The sequence below is a fragment of the Myxocyprinus asiaticus genome, chromosome 38, assembly GCF_019703515.2.
Source record: "Myxocyprinus asiaticus isolate MX2 ecotype Aquarium Trade chromosome 38, UBuf_Myxa_2, whole genome shotgun sequence".
Taxonomy (NCBI): Eukaryota; Metazoa; Chordata; class Actinopteri; order Cypriniformes; family Catostomidae; genus Myxocyprinus; species Myxocyprinus asiaticus.
The window spans coordinates 18,668,810-18,689,284 of record NC_059381.1 but is presented as its reverse complement, the minus strand read 5'-3'; the positions used below and the strand labels follow the sequence as shown (position 1 = coordinate 18,689,284).

The 20,475-nt window shown below is 40.8% G+C and overlaps 1 protein-coding gene across 2 annotated transcripts in view; it reads left to right on the top strand.

Moving 5' to 3' along the window:
• zbtb16a (zinc finger and BTB domain containing 16a) overlaps nucleotides 1-20,475 on the top strand; it is a 153,913-nt gene that overhangs the window by 50,213 nt on the left and 83,225 nt on the right. The gene's annotated exons all lie outside the window — the stretch shown is intronic.

The following is a 20,475-nucleotide window of genomic DNA, read 5'->3' as shown; positions in this document are numbered from 1 at the left end:
ATTAATACCCCCCCATAGATTCACCCACAGCACTGTTTATATTTAAATGTATGTAATAGTGTAAAATGTCACCTTTCATAAAAACATTGAGACTCATTGTGATTTAATTCTTTATTTTCATTTTGGTGGCTTTCATGCAAAGAATATTCTACCACATGGAATTCTGGAGAAAAAAAAAAAAACTCCCTCCCACTTCAGGCATTCTAGATAAATTTCTGATGGTAAATTTTCCACTGAGGTAAAAGTTGTTTGATGACGCAACAGCAAAGTCCCTTTAAACATAAGTTGGGGCACTCGGTAGCCATGTTTGTACCACCTCCAGGCATCCTGTAGTATGCTGTTTGTCTATGGTTACAAGTACAGTACAGCTCCCATATGCTTCAACAGGGAAAGACAGAAATCTCAAATGGTTAGTCAAGATTACGAGCAGATAACATATTTCAAATCAGCAATAAAATATGACAACAAATGTATCATAAACTGTGCTTCTTTAGGTCAGATTACGCAAAACAATTAAAATTTTCAGGCTGGTCCAGCTAATGCGCATGCATGTTCTCTATAAAATTTGACAGACGATGTCTATTAAAAAGGTGATGGTCTCTTTTAACTGTAAGGTAGGACTTCCATTCCTAGAGCCGGCGTATACACTGTTATGATTTCTCCCATTCAGAACTATGCCAGTGATACGGTTTTCATTCTTCTGTTAAAACTCGTGTATAATTTGAGTTGTAAAGTTGTTTAAATCGTTATTTTTAGAGTCATTATAAGTTGTAAAATTGGCTATAACTTTACACAGATAAGGTTAGTAAGTGATTTTATCATACTAAATTAATGTTAACATGCATATTGATAGTCTTGTGGCTATACTTTTGAAATAGTGAGTATTTTAACATTTACGGATTGGCCCCATTCACTTCCATTGTAAGTACCTCACTGGAACCCAGATTTTAACTTTTTTTTTTTTTTTTAAAGAAAAGAATTGGCAAGTCAAAATGAATTTTTGTGTTAATCAACATTATGCTACAAATGCTGTCGATTGATCTTAACTTGTATTGAACCAGGAATAATTATTTAATTTTGGTTTTAGGTAGTGGGTTGGAGCATGTTGAACGTGCACGTTCGTGTCATTTTGCAGAACATGTCTATTGCCGTTATGTCTAGGTGAGCTGTTACGAATGTGATGTAATGTGACAAGTGGTGTCACAAGTTAAAAGGCCTTCAAAAAGTGTGTTTTTTCTGTAAATCTGTATCCAGCCACTCAGAGGGTGCTGTAATTGCGCCCCCACTGAGATGTGAAGGATGAAATAGAGAGAAAGACATACTGATGTTTCGGACTGGACCTCTCTCTCTCTCTCTTTCTTTTCTTTTCTCACCAAGCACCCAGCTTAGGTGTGACAAGACCTCCCAGGCATTCATGCTGCTAATAATTATTAGTTTTGTACAGAAGTCTGTTTTGATTTCCCTTTACAATAAGAGGCATAGTGCTATCAAGTCATAGGTGCCATATTGATTTCTCCTTGCGTTCTCATTCCAGAGCTAAGGCTCCTTCACCCTGCTCTCTCTGTTGTCAGACAGGGGGCGGTTAGTAATGAGGCCTGGGATGGACCTGAATCACACAGCCATTACTTCCTTCAACTTCTTCATCCCACCCTATTGGCTCTCAGTGCTGTAAATAACCATCATTGGAGGTGTTCACCCTTTGGTGTTGATCAGTTGATCAGGACGGAAACTAGTTTGAGTTCAGTCCGGAATAATAGCTTGACAACAAAGAGCTGAAGAAAACCTCATAGAGGATTCAGTTATGTAATGTTTTTGCATAAAATAGAACAACCCAGCAGTTACACACATATACACTGGTCCCAACAATATATTTAGACACACAAAGGTAAAATGTGTAATTTCTTTGCCAAACTAAATTGTACATTGATTAATGATTGTTTCAAACTTGTTTCTCGAACACCTTCCATTGGTAGGATACTCAAAGAAATGTTTTTATAGTGCCACAGTGTTTAGGGAAATTAACCTACAGATTAATAGCTTACAGTTGTATCTGCATATTAAGCTGGGATGGGAGAAAGTATTTTAAAATACAGAATGTACACATTTCAACTTCATTACATTAACACGATTTCACACAATTTCACACCAAGAGACTTTAAAATAAAAGATAGCACAAGCACACTTTTTAATTAAAACATTTTATGAAAAGAAGTTTGTTTAAAATGATTAAATACTAGATCTGCATGTCAAAATTGAGTAATTGAAAATGTTTTGGTTTTCAAAAATTTGTGGAACATGTTCATAATTAATGCACGCACACCAGTGTGAACTTGAGGGGAACTGACTTGGAAACCAACTGGTTTAAAGTAATTGTAAAAGTGGCTAAGAAAAGTGGCCACTTGGTGTAATATTTTTTCACCTATGCAGAGAAATGAAGTAAGGAATAATTGATGACGGACTTCCGAGGTGGTAATGTGGTCACGACGTGCAGCGGAGTCAATTATTCCGCTTATACTATGGTTACCACACCTTAAGACATCGTTCAGGGTTTTATCACAAGACATTTTCTAGTTGTCGTCCCTAAAACACTCTTGTGAGTGGAACTGCTTTCTTCTGCCACAGATTCAGAGTCTTGCTCTGATACAGCTCTAGCCTTCGTTGCTAGTTTGTTTATATGGTTATTTTGGTGTGTGTGTGTGTGTGTGTGTGTGTGTGACGAGAGAGAAAGAGTGGGAGCCCAAGGATGCTTTTCAATTGAAATAAATTTAGGATATTATTGACATTGTCATTCTTATCCGATTCTTTGTTTTAATTGGTTATTTTGTTGTGGTAGCCTGTAGGGGTCTTTGAAATAACTGAAATAGTTTGGCGAAGTGATATGGAACCGTTATACAGTCAAGACCTGGAACTACTTCATAGCCGTGCATTTACTTATTAAATAGTTGCACACCTTAGAACATCCGTCAACCAATCAGAATCAAGCATTCAATAGACCAGTGGTATAATAACTTTTTAACCCCCGTGTTCTGTTCGTTTCGGGTGGATTCTCATACTGTTTGGGGTCAAATTTGACCCCAGACAATGTGTAAATTTGTATCCTACTCATGTAATTTTTTCAAACAAATGCAATATCACTCACTTTATTAATTTATTAACTTTGAAGTTGTGCAGTTTTTGGAGGGATTTATGTTTTTTATTTATTTATTTATTTTTATCCCCTTTTCTCCCCAATTTGGAATGCCCAATTCCCACTAATTATTAGGTCCTCGTGGTGGTGCGGTTACTCACCTCAATCCGGGTGGCGGAGGACAAGTCTCAGTTGCTTCCGCTTCTGAGACAGACAATCCGCGAATCTTATCACGTGGCTTGTTGTGCATGACACCGCAGAGACTCCCAGCATGTGGAAGCTCATGCTACTCTCCGCAATCCACGCGACCACGAGGAGGTTAACCCATGTGACTACCCTCCCTAGCAACCGGTCCAATTTGGTTGCTTAGGAGACCTGGCTGGAGTCACTCAGCACATGGATTTATGGTATTTTTTACCTTATTTGCAAAATTACTAAACTACACCATTAATTTTCATATAAAGAACATTTTTATGTTACATTCACTTCATTGAAGATCTACATTACTCCATTTCATTCATGGAGAAAAATCAGATATTTGTCATGCTTTAGGGGCAGATTGCTGCCATCTGCTGGAAAGTTTATTTTTAATTTTTAATTTTTTTTTTATTAAAATTACATGAAATAACAACTATAATCAGTAAGATGGTTGCAGAGGTCCACTCATTTGCCTGGTTGTAGCAAACTGATTTTTAAAAATCTCATCACAAGTTATGCATTTGGATATATATTTGGACATTCAAAAATAAAAAAGTTTGCCAAGTTTAGCTTTTTTTTTAAAAACAATTAATTTTTTTTTTTATTGTTTGAGATGTTTTGAAATGTCAGTTTTTGTAATGATGCCACATTAAGATAACTGACCATGTTGTTACAAAGAGAAGACTTAAGAGTAAGATTTTTGTTATTTCAAACATCCCAATTCAACTCAATTACTAAAAAAAGGCAACAAAACCAATAGCAATAAACAGAAATGAACAGGAGTGAACAGTGATAATTTGTTTTGTGTGTAAACAATACTTTTTGCAATGGAAAACATTTTCCATTTTTTCAGGCATGAAAATTCTGAAAACTAAGTGAATTGAACAGCAATATTGAGCAGCAACAAAAAAAAAATATTCATAAAAAACAACCAATAAAAGTTAAATAACAGTATAAAATGGTAAAAAATGATACTAAGTATCATCATAAACTATAGTCTCATTTACATTATATTATAGTATCTATTCATTCCTGTGTGTGTGTGTGTGTGTGTGTGAGAGAGAGAGAGAGAGAGCATGTGCATTTCACATTGTGGATGTGCTATAGTATCACCCATTTATGTGTGTGTGTGTGTGTGTTCTGCATTGTGGCTGGTTTTATTTTATTTGACAAATAAAAAATAAATGCTCTGTTTTATTGTCTCCCCCATTCATTTCCTATGTGGGGTCAAATTTGACCCCGAACAGAAAGAGTGTGAGTATTTTTGTCACACCACCAGATTCCAGCCCAATTTTATTTATTTATTTATTTATTTTTTGGTGTGTGTATAGATAGCAAATGTAGGAAAAGTCGCCAAATTTCAAGCCACTAAGTTGAAGGAAACCATGTTTTTTAAAGCAGCAAAGTTCAAAAGGGGTCAAAATTGACACCAACAGTACATGGCCAAATACTTTTAGGGCCACTGAATGCCAGAACTGTAATTGTCAGTGTGAGAGAGCTGTCAGGAGGTCTCATGTTTTGGAGAGTTGCTTCTTGCTGTGCTTAAATTGGCAAAATTTGCCTCACATTTTTCTAATGTGGTTTGCCACATTTCTGTTAAGAAATAGCGCAGAGGCCACACAAGCTACCAGACGTGATGACATGAAATCTCTGTGCGAGCCATTATCAATGTCCCTGTGTACAGCAGAAATCTAATACAGCACACATTCTTGGCATTACTAAGTTTTGTGAGCTTTCATTCTATTCTGACCAACCCTACTTTCACAGTCTGTCTCTCGTTCTCTTTCAATATCTCAGTATGTCTTCACACCTTTATTTCCTCCCCTCCTCTCCATCTTCTATCTTTCTTTGCATGCTGGCTGTTGATGGCACTTTCTCAGTGAGAGACGGTTTGTGGGTGAGTAACAGGGCCGGCGACTTTGCACGTATCAGGGCTCGGATGCCACTGGGCTGTGCCAGACGGGAGGCTTGTTTACTGCAGGCCAAGGGGCACTGCAGCCGAGCTATTTCAGACCACTGCTGTTCCTTAGTGGAGCAGAAGGGGAATGAGTGTGCAGATGCCTCGTCATGGAAGGGTGTGTGCGTATGTATGCTTCAGCACCACCTGAAACTCCAGGCGAGGTAAACGGTGGTATAGCAACACCGGAGGGAAAATGGTGTTTACGCAGGCTTGCATTTCTGGTTTCAAGTTCAGCTGTAGCGTCTTGTATAGACTCTTTGAGAACCAAAATAAAACCATAAATCAAACAAACTAAATCCATAAAATCTGTCAACCACCAGTGAGCCCCCCACCTGTCACTGTCTGCTGATCATAATCTGTACGAGTGTGAATTGGGATCGCATTCCTGGTCATTGCATAATATTCTGAACAGCCAAGATGCAAGTAATCACCCCGGACTGGTCCATGCAAGCCTTAAATGTAATTTTTGTGCCTGTGCCCAGACAACCAAACATGTCTGTTTACAAAGAGTTTCATACCAGGTGGTGATGATTATTTGAATTGATGTAAAAGGGTTTTTTATGGTAATGATAATACAACTGTGCCCTGCTTCACAGGCTGTTCCTCTTAAATTTTAGTGTCTTGTTTTTGCGCATTCCACCTTGTACAGGTTGTTATTTAGTTTTATCTTTATTAATGTAACAGGTGCCAGCTTTTTAGAACAGGAAGAAATGTATTTCTCCCAGAGCATGGCAGATATAAACTGGAACACACAAGAGAGTACAAGTATTTGATGTCATCTGAACAGGGAATAAATTATACAAGACACACTGGAATGTTTCTTGGCTGCCTCTGTCTTCTTTTTCAAAAAGAGAAGACCTAAAGTTAGACATCCTTGAGGTTTTTGAAACTTGATTGAAGGTGATGCCCATGAATAATGCATGGTGGAGGGAACTCTTGTCTGGAGCTTTTTTTAGAGCCGCCATGCGCCTGTGTGCGCTAGCCTCACAGATCTGAAGATCAACAAATGGGAGCGGAGGAAAACGAGAACATAAACTGCGAAGGAATTTTGAAAAATGAAAGAATTGCTATATTCAGAGATAGAAAGAGGCTGGCGTTTGGATAAAAGGAGAAGAAAAAGAGGATTTGGGAGCTAGCGCAGCCATTTAACCTCACAGTCTGCAAGGCTTAAATATGTCAGTTAATCTGACGCTTTTCTTGTTTTCTCTTATGCGCTCGCTCTCTCCCTATCTTTCTCTTTTCTCGCTCTTATTTTTACCAAGAAGCGCAAACCCTTGATTAGCCAGCACAGCTATTATTGTAAGTGTCACTGGCTTTCAAATCACAGAGGTAATAATCACTGAACACAGACCTGATATATTTGCAAACATGAGTGTCTTTAAAAAATAAAAAAAAAAACCCCTCCTTTTGTCTCCATTATTAACCTTAATGGCATAATTCAACCAAAAATGACATTTATGTCATCATTTACTCACACATGTTTTTACAACCCCTTATAACTTCTTTTCTTCTATGGAACACAGAAGGACATGTTAGATGGCATGTTGACCTCAGTCACCATTCACAGAAATTCATGTAGATTTGGAACAGTGATGGTGAGTAAATGATGACAGAATTTTCATTTTTGCCTGAACTATTCTTTTTAATGTCACTGTGTCCCTTTTATTGGTAAATCTACTGCGTGTAGCGCACTAGATTGTGTCATCAGGTTAATGAAAGAGGCTGCCTCAGAATGGATGCCAGTGAATGTGACATTTGGTGAGATCCCCTGTCCTCCTATTCCCTGAGTCGCCACTAAAGGTACAGGTAAAAATTGTGGATTAGATGGTGGGGGTCTCTTTTTCCCATGTAGCGCAATTAGGAGCGCTGGCTTAAGCCCGCTTCCTGACAGAGCTCTTGTGTGTGGCTAATGCACCACAGTTCTGCCTGTTGACTCCACAGAAAAGAGGCTTCGAAAGGATAATGAAAGGAGTGCTGTGTCGTTCCCCAGGACAACATAATTGAGCTTTGTTCAATGCCCCAGTCTCCCAATACACCTTCACTGTCTTGTTTTTGAAGAGCCCCCACCCCTTCCCTTCTCATAGAAGAGCCCGGACTGCATGCTGCTTATTTAACCTAGCCTCCATAGTGCGGTTCAGCCACCCAGCGTGTGATGTTCGCTGAAAAACAAGATTGATCCTCAAAACAAGGCAGGGATTTATTGATGGCATCGGGCACGAAGTGTAAAGACCATTTAGGGTGTCTTTGATAATTTCATGCAACAGAGCTGCGGTTTGAAAATACAATCATTCTGTTCCAAAATCTTGTGAGCTGCCTTGCTGCTGCCTATTAGGCTTCTAAGGAAGCATCTTAACTGGAATGGAATCTTATAAGTGACCAATTTGGAGCACTTTACATCATCAGAAACTCCATACCACAGAAATGTATTAGAGTTTGCTGTTAGCATGTTGCTAAGCTAACAGTGCAATACCAAAGTCTTTCTAGCAAGTCCGTCCACTGGCGGACATCTTTGGAATGCTCCTGGAAAGCTATTTCCAGACATTACAGTGCAACTCCTATCTACTTGAATTGGGAAAGACCGAAATCTCCAAAACGGTTGGTCAAGATTAAAATCAAAGAACATATTTCAAATCAGCAGTAAAATCTAAGCACACTGGTATCATACATTTGTGTTTCTTTACCTCAGATTAGAAATTTTTCCGGCTTGTATAGCTAATGCGCGTGCACATTCTCGAGATGATTGACAGGTGATGTCTGTGTCTAAAAGGTGATTGGCTTTTTTACCTGAAAGGCGGACTTCCTTTCTACATCAGTTGACCATTGGGTGCTTAGAACTCCTTGATTGGGCATTCCAATTTTTCCCATTCATTTTAATAGAAGTGGCCCATCTCTGCTAAATAGTCTCTGGCAATACTCAAAGTTGGGTGTTTCTCTTTGCTATGAATGTGTTCTCGTTCTTGTGAAAATCAGTCTTTTCTAACTACCTTGAAAGAGTGAACTCTGAAGACGTAAAACGCATCTATGCGAGTTTTGAGATGTGCTGCAATATGTAGATTCAACAACTTCTTAACTATTTTCTTATTTGGAAGTGGGTAATGACGTTAAACAAGTCCACAAGAATGTAAAAACACAAAAAGAATAAACACTGAGAAACAGCCTTAGTCTCAGCCTCAGACGGCATGCCCACAGACCACTCACAGTCCTTTCTCAAACTGTCTGATGCATATAGCACACTGTGGAGGTGAGGGCATGGTCGAGTGTTCGTCTGGAAAGAGAGTAAGCGGTAAGGCTTCACACCTAAGATGAATTGCTGGTAATCGCTTGTTTCTGTGTTCACAGTGAGAGATGGGGGAAATAAAAAGGCCCAGTCCTCAGAGTGTGCAATGAAAGAGAGTGAGACAGACACCTGAAGCAATGTGTGTTGGCCGCTGCAACTCAACGATAGATTGAAGCTTCTCCGTTACGCCTTATGTGAACGTGTTTTATTTTTTGTGCATTAATAAAAAGTGACATTCCTGAGTTGGAATCGCCATCTCCTGCTTCCTCATTCCATTGAACTGTTACACTGGTGCTGAAACCCAGGACACCAGGAAGAAGGATACATTGCCATGGAGTCATCACCTCTGGAGGGAGTCATCAGGTCCCTGGCCAGCATCCACCAGGTCCAACACCAAGCCCTCCTGGACCTATGCATGGAGCATTTTGAGGCACTCCATCAGGCCCAGGAGGATGACCGGCAGGTGCTGCGGATCCTAGTACTCCAGGAGAGTGCGGCCGCCACCCTTTCCCCTGCAGCAGCGAATCCTCACATGTTGCTCACAAATATGGGGCCTCAAGATGATCCAGAGGCCTACCTCAAGCTCTTTGAGCACACGGCCAAAGCCCTGAGATGGCCGCAGGAGCAATGGGCGGTGCATCTTCTGCCACTGCTGACCGGGGAATCCCAGATCACGGCACAACAACTTCCGGTCACTGACCTCCTGGACTACACGTTGTTGAAGTCAATCCTGCAACGGGTCAGCCGCAGCCCAGAAGAACTCTTCCGCTCCTTGATGCTGAGCGAGGTTGGCCACCCGTTTGCCTTTGCTCAACAGCTCTGTGACACCTGCCGGTGGTGGGTGCTGGCTAGGGAGAACAGTGATGCCGATGACTTGAGTCATCTCCTGCTGCCGAAGGGGACAGCCGAGTGGGTCCAGTGCCACCAGTCGGTGTCGCTGGATGAAGTGGTCCAGCTGGCGGAAGACCATCTGGGGGCGTGTTCGGGGACCGGCGCGCCCCACACCCTTTCCCCCCTGTTGTCTCATCCCCAGCTCTCTCTCCCCCCTCCTTCCTTCTGCCCTCTTCCATTCCCCCAGAAACAGGGGAACATTACCCCGAAACCAGCTCCCCGTTCTTGGGGGTTCCCTGTACCACCAAACCCTGTCTCTCCCCTCTTTTCATCCCAGGTGAGGGAACCCGCTGCCACAGGTATGGGCGGGAAGCTTGGGCCAGTCTGCTGGAATTGCAGGGAACTGGGTCATGTCCGAGATCTGTGGAATGGAAATGGGGGCCTTAATCCTGGTCCCCGACACTCTACAGACCGCGCCCAATCAAGCAGGGATGTACCAGATAGCGGTGCGTGTTAAGGGGGGTACATACCAAGCCTTAGTGGATTCAGGTTGTAATCAAACCTCCATTCATCAGTGCTGGAAATTGGATGCAAATAATGGTGTAAGGGTGAAGTGTGTGCATGGGAATATTCAGGATCCTGTAAGAAAGTGAGTCGGTGTGAGATGGGCAAAGCGCTGGCTGGATCTGCTCTGCTTCAGTCTGGTGCCAGGGAATGGGAGGTGTCATCCTCCACCACTCTTAGGGAATTCCCGATAAAGGATTTTCCTCTAGAGTGGTCACGAGACAAAACCTCCAAGCATGCATTTGACCAAATTATTTACTCGTATATCCATATTTTTCAATTGTAAAAGATCGTTTGTATAGAGTGACACAGGATGCTCTGACAAATGAAAATACAACCCAGTTGTTGGTACCAAAGAGCTATTGGGAAATATTATTCCAGGTGGCTCATCATAATCCATTGACAGGTCACTTGGGACAGGGGAAAACACTAAGCCATCTCATGGCCTGTTTCTATTGGCCTGGCATTCTATTTGCCGGTGGTGTGCAGCATGCCGTGAATGCCAGCTGGTGAATCCGCCGACTGCTCTAAAAGCGCCATTGCCTCCCGTTTATTGAGGTCCCCTTCGTACGAATTAGCATGGACCTTATCGGGCCATTAGAATGGACAGCACGTGTGCATCGCTTTGCGTTAGTCTGGTGGATTACACAACGCGATATTCAGAAGCAGAACCTTGCAGGCACTATTCAGAATTATCTCCCGAGTGGGGATTCCGAAAGAAATCCTCACTGATCAGGGCACTGCTTTTTTTGTCATGTACACTACGCAAGCTGTATGAATTATTGGGTATTAAATCAATTCAGACAAGCGTGTACCATCCACAAAAGGATGGCTTGGTCGAACGATTTAATCAGACCAATACAATAAAGAATATGATTTGTAAGTTCATGCACGAAGATGCTTGGAATTGGGATTAGTGGCTTGAACCCCTGTTATATGCAGTGCAAGAGGTCCTGCAAGCCTCCACTGGGTTTTCCCCATTTGAAATGTTATATGGGCTTAAGCTCTGTGGCATGTTAGACATCATGAAGGAAAATTGGGAGGAGGGACCTTCACAGAGTAAAAGTTATATTCAATACATTCTTGACCTGAGAGCAAAACTCCACACACTGGGGCGACTATCACAGGAGAATTTGCTACAGGCGCAAGAACGTCAGTCCTGGCTGTATAACAGGGGAGCTCGGCTACGGGAGTTTGCACAGTGAGATAAGGTACTTGTATTGCTGCCCACATCAAGCTAAAAATTACTCTTGAATTGGCAAGGGCTCTTTGAGGTCTCACGGCGAGTTGGGGAAGTCGATTATGAGGTAGGGCGTATGGATGGGGCGGGGCACGTCAGATTTACCACCTCAACCTCCAAAAACCATGGAGCATGGCGGTTCCCATATCCTTGGCAACGGTGTTCTGGAGAGGGAGGAGCTTGGACCATAGGTGAATCCAAAAGCCAATCAGTTCACCCCTTGTGGAGACCACCTCTCGTGACAGTGAAAAAATGGCCTTCTCTACACGTTTGGTTCACACCAATTTGTGTCCCTTCTGTTCGGTTTGTTTGGGGCACCGGCTACGTTTCAGCGTCTTATGGACAGGGTCCTCAGACCACACGCTGCATACGCCGCATGCAGCATCTGGGGGCCGTTCTGAGGTCACTGCGATGAGCGGGGCTCACGCAAACCCGAAGAAGTGTGCAATTGGACAAGTGGAGTTACAGTATCTGGAGTTCCACTTGGGTCACGGGCAGGTGCGGCCCCAAATTGATAAAAACTGCAGCGATTGCGACCAAAAAGGAGGTGAGACATTTCCTGTGGCTGGCCAGCTATTATCGAAGGTTTGTGCATAATTATTTGGGCGTCACCAGCCAGCTGACTGATCTCATTAGAAAGGGAGCTCCAGACCTGGTCCAGTGGATGGAGCCGTGCCAACAAGCATTCATGCAGGAAAAAGCTGCACTTTGTGGCAGGCCATTGTTGCATTCCCCTGACTTCTCGCTCCCATTTGTTTTGCAGACGGATGCATCAGACAGGGGGCTGGGTGCTGTACTGTCCCAGGTGGTGGGGGGGGGAGTGCCCGGTGCTGTACATTAGTCGGAAGCTCTCTATGAGAGAGACTAAGTACAACACCATAGAGGAGTGCTTGACCATCAAGTGGGCGGTCCTCACTCTCTGCTACTATTTGTTGGGATGAGCATTCACCCTCTGTTCAGACTATGCCCCACTCCAGTGGCTCCACCGCATGAAGGATTCCAACACCTGGATCATGCATTGGTATCTGGCACTCCAGCTGTTTAAGTTCAAGATGGTCCACAAACCAGGGGCGCAGATTGCTGTCACAGACTTCTTCAGAAGGGGGGGGATTGGCTGTCCAGACGGTTCCCCGGACTGAGTCGGGTGGTGCAGTGAAAGACGGGGGAAATCAAAAGTCCTTAGAGTGTGAGATGAGAGAGAGTGAGACAGACACCTGAAGCTTTGTGTGTGTTGTCCGTTGCCACTTAAAGATAGATTGAAGATTCTCCGTTACACCTTATGTGAACGTGTTTTTTTGTGCATTAATAAAAAGTGACATTCCTGAGTTGGAATTGCTGTCTCCCGCTTCCTCATTCCATTGAACTATTACACACACAAAACTGGAAAACACATTCTCGATTGACTCAGCGCAAATCTGATTGGCTGGTTCAATGGATCTTCCGTGAGCAGACACACACAGAACATTTTATCAGTCCACCTGGAAGCCAAGTTGTGTGCACAAGTTTCTGCTTTGATAGAATGAGCACTTTTGAGGATTAAATCATTTGCCCAAGTTTGCCAAGTTTCTGACATCAAATCTTTTAAAGATATTCAGGGTTTTGTTTGAGGCTCGTAGCAGAAAGTGAGGTGGATATCCACAAGCAAAGCTGCATTTTCTACTTTGTGTACTTAGTTGTCTGTGAAATTCTCTATAACGAGGTTTTCTGTGCTGTACTTAGACTTTCTACACCATTCTCCTGTTTGTTTTCTGTGCAATTGCTCGTTGAGACTTGCACGCCATTTATATAAATAATTTTTCTCCCCATGTCGTTTCTATTATTATGGTGATACATCTCTGATAACCCCGCCCCTAAACACCCCGTTATGACAAAAACGACTGTGATTGGTTGCTTAACATGTCAGTTAGATGACTTTTCCTGTCTAAATGGGCAGTTTCCTGTCTAAATGGGTGGTATAGCCCCCAGACCTATACCGCAGTCATAGGTCTGGCTATGTGAGACTATACTCAAATAAGCATGAAAATACATTGCTTACTCAAATGTTCGGTAGCATAGTTAATTTAAATTCAATTTAACTTTACTTTTTGGTGTTTAATTAATCCTAAATATATTGATAATCAACAGTTCTCTCTTCATCTGCCATCTCGGGATGGATTTGTTTCACTGAGCTTATCACAGCGCATTACCATCTATGTGAAGGATGCATGCGATGCTGCCTTTAGTATTTGGCCAAAAGAAGGTATCTCGGTAGGCAGCATAATTGTACTGCCTACCTTTTACAACAGCTTTCGCAATGATGCCTTAAAATGTTGCCTATGCCCAATAGGTTTTGGAACAGAGACAATATCTTGGCTGCTGTTGGAAAACAAAGGTTTTGAAAGGTTTTGATTGCCTGACATTTTGTTCTCATTTGATGTAAAATGATGTGTATCCTTATCTGTCAAGTTGTAGGTGAAATCTATGTCTGTTAATCTGTTTGTGTGTATTGTGGAAAAAGCCCTTTCTGGGTTGTAATATAGGCAGCCATCCTCGACTCCCTCTGTCTGTGTCTCTCTTTCAGCACTACTCATCTATGCTTAGCACGAGTTTGCAGTATGTGTGAGTGTGGCTGGAATTCATATGAATGTCTCGCCGCAGGGAGAGAGGGCCGATTCATTGATATGTACAGGAGGACTCCTGATAAACAGCTCGCACCACTGAGAATTACCCAGCCATTTGATATATTCCAATCATGAAAAAAGGGAATGAAAAAAGATCTTGAAACAAAGGATAGACATAAAGACAGGGTTGGTAAACAGTTTGAAAGACTGGCAGTACTATGTAATTTTCTGTCAGTCAAAATAATATATTCAAGCACAGTTGTATCTTATAGAGCGTAACCACATTGTGTGTGAGAGAAAGAGAGAGACAGAGAGAGAAGTGGTACATGGCTCATAAATGCAGTAATGGCTTTTCATGGACACAGTTGCTGGGGTTAAGGGTGGGCTTATCTCCAACAGCTGAAATTTGGTTGGTTTTTGTTGTTGACGCTGTCATTTTGTGTTTTTGTTTTTTTACCATCTGATTCGCCACTGTGTTTACCCCATTCATTCTTAATGGGCTGGAAAAGACTGGGGAAAGGACATGCTGGTCATCCTGGTGAAGATTGCTAAAATAGAGCCGAGATACTGCAAACAGTCACTTTAGGGATGTGTCATTCCTCAGAAGCGAGACGAAAACAGATTTGTTTTCACATTTATATCAACATTTTTGTAATCTTATTTGGTGCTCCATTTTTATAATATTCTATTATAAACAGTGGGGTACAAAAGTAAGAGTCCACATTTAAAACCTGGGATTCAAAATCTTATAAAAACCTGGAAATAAGCAAAATTGTAGGTTTTTGAAAAATCATTAAACAGGAAAATCATGATGTAAAATGAATAAGAAATATTTAAGATTCTTATTATATTTTAAGAAAGTTGACTAAATTCTTTCTGGAAAAAAAAAAAGGTAATTTCCTTGCTTTTATTGAAGATGCTGAAATTATGCTGGTATAACATAGATCATCAGGTTTTGCACAAACCCATGCCATGCCAGCAAATTACATGAGGTCACAAAAGCAAAAGAGGGACATACCAAATGCTAAGAAATTCTGAAATTCATGTTTATTTTTCAATTGAACTTCTACTCGAATTGTTATTCTATTTGTAATGACAATAACAATAGTACAATATAAAATTAGGAAAATGCAAAATAGAAGCATTTCCTTAAGTGGACTTTAACCCCACTTTATGTTCCACATAGTCCTATTCATTCATTTATATTTCAGTTATAGTAACATTGTTGTATTAAAACACTTTATAGCTTTTACACTTTTTCAGTCAACTGTTCTTTGCTAAAGCGGATCTTTTGGGAAGTCGATTAACAATCATCATCATTATGGTAATGCTGTGGCAGCGTCGTGTCAACACCTCCCTGAAATCTGTATTAAACTCAAGTGCAGCAGAGGATTGACTTTTTCTCTTTCTCCATTTTACTCATTGTTGACTCCCTTTGACAAATACCTTAATCTAAGTGTGCACATGGGCTGGCATACCTTATAGGGAATCGAGTAGGACCCTTCTAAAAGCAGATGAATGAGTGGCATGGTTGGCTGCACGGGCCAGCTTCTCTTTTCCCAGGAACAGCCCTCAACTCTCCCATGATTCGCTCTGCATTATCATTTGTTTGGCGGGGGCCGTGGCCTAACATACATGGCCTCTCCTGCTGCTAGTGTCGCATGCCCCCTTCCACGGTTGTTAAGCACGCTGCTCTTGAGCCTCGAGTCCTATTTCAAATCACCTGCTATTAGCGCTATGTGAGGACTATGTTAGTATTGTGCAATAAAAAGTTATGGATATATTAAATGTTGGTTTATATACACATACAGACAGATGCCTTTGTCCATTGCATCTTATGCAAATGCATTTTAAACACTAAGTGTCAAGATAAAAATAGTTGAAATGTTAAAAAGAGTTTTCACTCTTTTTTTTTTTTTCTCTGTTTCATTCATCTGAAAACTGTTTGCAAGAATAATGTCATCTATGAGAACGCTGCAAATTGTCTCCGATTATCTCGAGAGGTGCTGTGAGTTAGCTTTATTTCCACGCGGTAAGCATGCATTATGATTGCAACTCTGCAGGTTCAGTAATATATATCTTTGTATTAAAGAAACAAAAATGAAAGTGATTAAATCATAAAGTAATACAAGAAACATTCACCTTGAACCTAAAATTGAGTTTTATTTTCTTTTCTTTAAGCAGCATTAAATGTATTACCAAAACGCAATACAAACACAAATTCGATAAGAACATACATTTGGCAGCTTTATTTTGGGGACACAAGGGAATTTATTAGGCTTATTTATTTTGATTATTATTGTCTTTAAATGTATAATTGTCTTTAGTTTTTAATCTGTAGGCTATTAGTAATTTTCCACCTGTTGTTGTTGACGGATGCTTGCGTGATGGCAAATGGAGCCGTTGGAGACAGTAAACTTTGGGGAGGTGATTAAGTAAGATTTTTTTATCTTTATTTTATTGCTTTTTTCGTTTAGTTTAAAGTGCAATTTTAATTTAGAAATGTCTTATGTTTTTCGTGTTTTAATCAATTAATTACATTTTTAAAGCAAAATCAATAAAGCAAAAAAAATTCACCTACCCTCGGCAGGTGGGTTGACGATGTAATCGTATATCGCGATAATTTTTAGGCGATTATCGCTAAAATATTTTTTTACATATTGCCCAGCCCTAATGCAAATGCATTTTAAAGGCTGATTGTCAGGATATAAATAGTTGAAATGTTAAAAATGTCTCGAGACCCCTGCATTCGGTTTCATTATGTTGTGGTCCATCCAACTGTTTTTAAACTGATTGACATTACTTTAAATCAGCCTAATTATATAGGGCTTTCTTAAGACCAACTAGTCAATCAGATGACCTATCGACTAGTTTATATGCAGATTTGTGCAGTTTATTGAGGGGATTTGAATGCATGTGTTAAATGTCCTCCATCTTATCTCTCGCAGGTAAATGGCATGTTTCTGACTCTGCCGCTGTTTGCGCTGCTCTTTAGACCCTAGAGAGGAATATTGTTTTTCAGGTTTCCGTCCTGCTGGGGGGTGGCAAGCGGGCCACACTGACAGGGGAACTCCTGGCTATGATGTACGACCCGGGGTCCACTCTAGAGTGAGAAAGTTCAGATTTATATGGGCCGGGCTCTAACAGCTCAATAAAACAGGCCCGTAATCTACTCTGGTTTCAAACACGGGGCTGATTTACGAGCCAGCACGCCACTCCGGCATTGAAATGAGGTGTTCAGCATATGTTTTGTTGACATAAATTTAAAATTTATTGCCGTTGTCAAAACTGACTGTTAGACAAAGTCGCTTATTAACTGAGTAAATGGCTTGAGAGTTTTATGCCTGCTTCCTTAATGACTACAGTCAGTTTATTTCAGGCACACAGAGTGCCACCCCTCCCCATTCTTTTTTTTTTTTTTTTGCTTTCACACACACATCTACAGTTTCTGTGGCAAAGCCAAAGCACAGCTGGTTGTAGTGGCCTGAGGGAAAAAGAACTGCCATAGTTCACACTCAGGAGGTGTGTGTGTTGAAGAGGAGGAGAGCTGGGGTATATATGTCCCATAAAATCTACAGAGGCTTTAACTTCTTGTTGTCCAGAAAATAGAAGTTATAGTAAATGCAGGGGCAGGTGCCCCAACGACTTTGCCTTTACGACAGGTCTGCTGCCATGGTCCACACTGGAAGCAGGTTCAAGCACATCATATCCAGGGTCACCCTCACTTCCAACCATCTGTAAAAATGAAGCACAGATAAAACTAATTACCTCCCACTGCTTTGAAGCAAACCATGGTATTGCACATAAATGTCTTTCTGCTCAGCACCGAATGAACTTTTGAGACTTCGCTCGCATTGTAACCTGTAATGTACCGTAATGTACCATCATAAATGAAAGCGAGGCTGTGAGGGATAGACTTAAAGTTTTTTTTTTATAAAGACATAAAACTGGGCAGCGTGATTGCACAAGAAGTCAACATGTTGCTACCGAATGTACATTGTAAAAATTACACACTTAACCTTGAAATATGCCGTCTACCCTTACTAAGGGTAGTGAAAGTCAGCCCTTTCTGCCCCAGGTAGCAAGTCACTGGCTTCTGTCAGCTCTTAAAGCTTCCCTCAGGGCTCGAAGGGTCACTCTGAGAGTATGTGCTCTCTGTCAGTCTCTAATCAGAAGAAGCGCGCTCTCCTCGGAACTCAGGAGATGGACAATGGCTAGATTGAAGGCACACAAAGGCCTTTAAGTGTTCCCCCTACAATATCTCTGCATTGGCCCTGATCCCAAAGGTGCACAGACCCCTGGCTTTTCCCAGCTCCACCTTGTGCCATGCTCACTCACTCACCCGCCTGTCGTTTGAAGTGCCCTTTATCCTGGAAGGCGTTTACAGGCCTTTTTAATTACTTGCAGCTTGCCAAAAGGCTTTGCTGCTTCATTCTTCCCTTTGTTTGTTGGGTCTCCACAATCCCCATCTAGAAGACAGCCATCAGGATTTTGGATGCATTGGAAGTTTTCTCAACACCACCCCCCCCCCCCTTGGGGTCTTGCTTTTTCTCTTCCCAGTCCTCAAATGGTTTTCCATGGGTGTTTTTTTTCTCTGTAAGGTTAAACCACACTTCCTTGCTTCATAATTCTCGTCACTATTCACATGTTCTGCCAACTATTGTTAATACAAAGAAAGGGAATAAAAACATAAGTCATTACAGCCTTGCATGCAATGCAGATTCTCACAACTTCAAATAAAAACAAGAGGGTTTGTTTGATAACAAAAATATTTTTTTGTTAGTGTGCCTTTTTAAACGGTTCAGCTTGGATAATCAACTTTTGTATGTAGCATAAAACCAAATGGCTTATGGATTTTACTACCGTGGAAATGATACAATTTAAAGCATTTTTTCTCAATGCTGGATTGTCTATGTAGTATGAATAGAAAGTAAAGAATTACATGTGTTTGTTTCTCATTAAAGACATATACATTTGGCACTAAAGTGCAAACAATGAGCTAATTAGCACTCTGGAAACAATTACCAAATGCTGCAAGCATGCTAATAAAAACTAATTCACTTCACCACTCGTGGCAAGTTGCCAGTGTTCTTGCTGTATTCTTACATTGTTCTAATGGTGTTCTTTCTTTGAGTGGCCCATCGCTCCACCACAACCAATAAAACCATTTACCTGCCGTGACTGAGTTTCATATTCTTAACTGGTGGCTTGGACCGACCAACCAGCCTGGGTTTGTTAGTTTGCCAATGTTGACTTTTGATTGTTTCTACTGGCTTATCAGTGATCAGATGCATTGGGTCTGAGGATTAGTGTGGTGGAAAAGATGCAGATGCTCTGGTTCTTTTGTTTCTGATCCTGAGAAAGACACACACATGAATGTTCCCTGGTTTATTTAAATCCACACATGGGTTAAGGGGTCAAATCAGACCATGTACCGCACTGCAAAACATCTTTTTCTTTATTAGTTTTCTTGTTTTCTAGTAAAAAAAACCTCCTTAGAACAAGATTAACATTCTTGAAGCATTTTATTCTTGTTTTGAGCATGAATTTCACTAAATTTTGCAAAATGGTTAACAAAAATGTCAAGTAATTTAGGGTATATTGTCTGAAAACAAGTCTTAATATATTATGCAGTTTTGCTTCTCAAGTACATTGACATATTTTAAGAGAGATTTATTTTTCTTGGAAACCAAAACAAAAATACTGATTAAGTTCATTTATTTATTTTGTTTATTTATTGCAGTGCAGGTTTCAACCTTGATCCAAGAGACACGGAAACAAAAAGGATTGGTTGATTGGATGGACAGGATCTTTCCTATGTGTCTATCAAAGCTCAGAGAATTTATAATTTAGAAAACAAATGGTTCACTTTCTGCCTCATGAAAAGTTGACCTCTTGTTTGAAATGGAGCCTGCAGACAAATTCAGCCTGCTTTGCTGTAGAGGTTACATTCACTTTATCTGGGGGCTTATGGCCATCTATATGTTCCTGTGTAGATAAAGGACTCCTTCGCCCCCACTCCGGGACCCGAATGAATGAACAACTGGACTTTGAAACCTCATGTGCCATTGATCATTTTTGCTTTTAAGGCATTTCACAACTTAGGCTAGTGACAGGGTTAAATTTACTCATGATCTTATAATTTGGGAATCATCAGCTAAATTGTTTTACATCAAGTGGTTCCAAACAAAAGTTTATTTCTCACTCTCAGCAGTGTAACAAACTTCACTTGACTTTTTTACTCAGAAAAGATCTCCAGTTTACTCAAAACAAGAAATCATTATTTACTCACCATAGTGTTGTTCTGAACCCAGATGCTGTTATTTTTTTCAAAGTGGATTTTTTTTCATTATGAATTATTACACAGCTCTTACTCATAATGACAGTTCATAGTGACCAGGGTCTGTAAAGCTTGAGGAAAAAAAAAAAAAAAAAAACTTGTGCACTATACCCAAGTGTTTTGAAGCCATATTGTAGCTTTGTTTGAGAAACCAAAATTTGAGGAGGAAAGATTCAGTAAAAAAAAATAAATAAAACTGTCGTTTTATGCCAAAAGCTGCTCAAAGATTCATCAAAAACGTAAAACAAAATTGGAGCATATGTGGTTGAAACTATGTCATGGTGAGTAAATAATGAGAGAATTTTTATTTTTGGATGAACTATTCCTTTAAACACCCT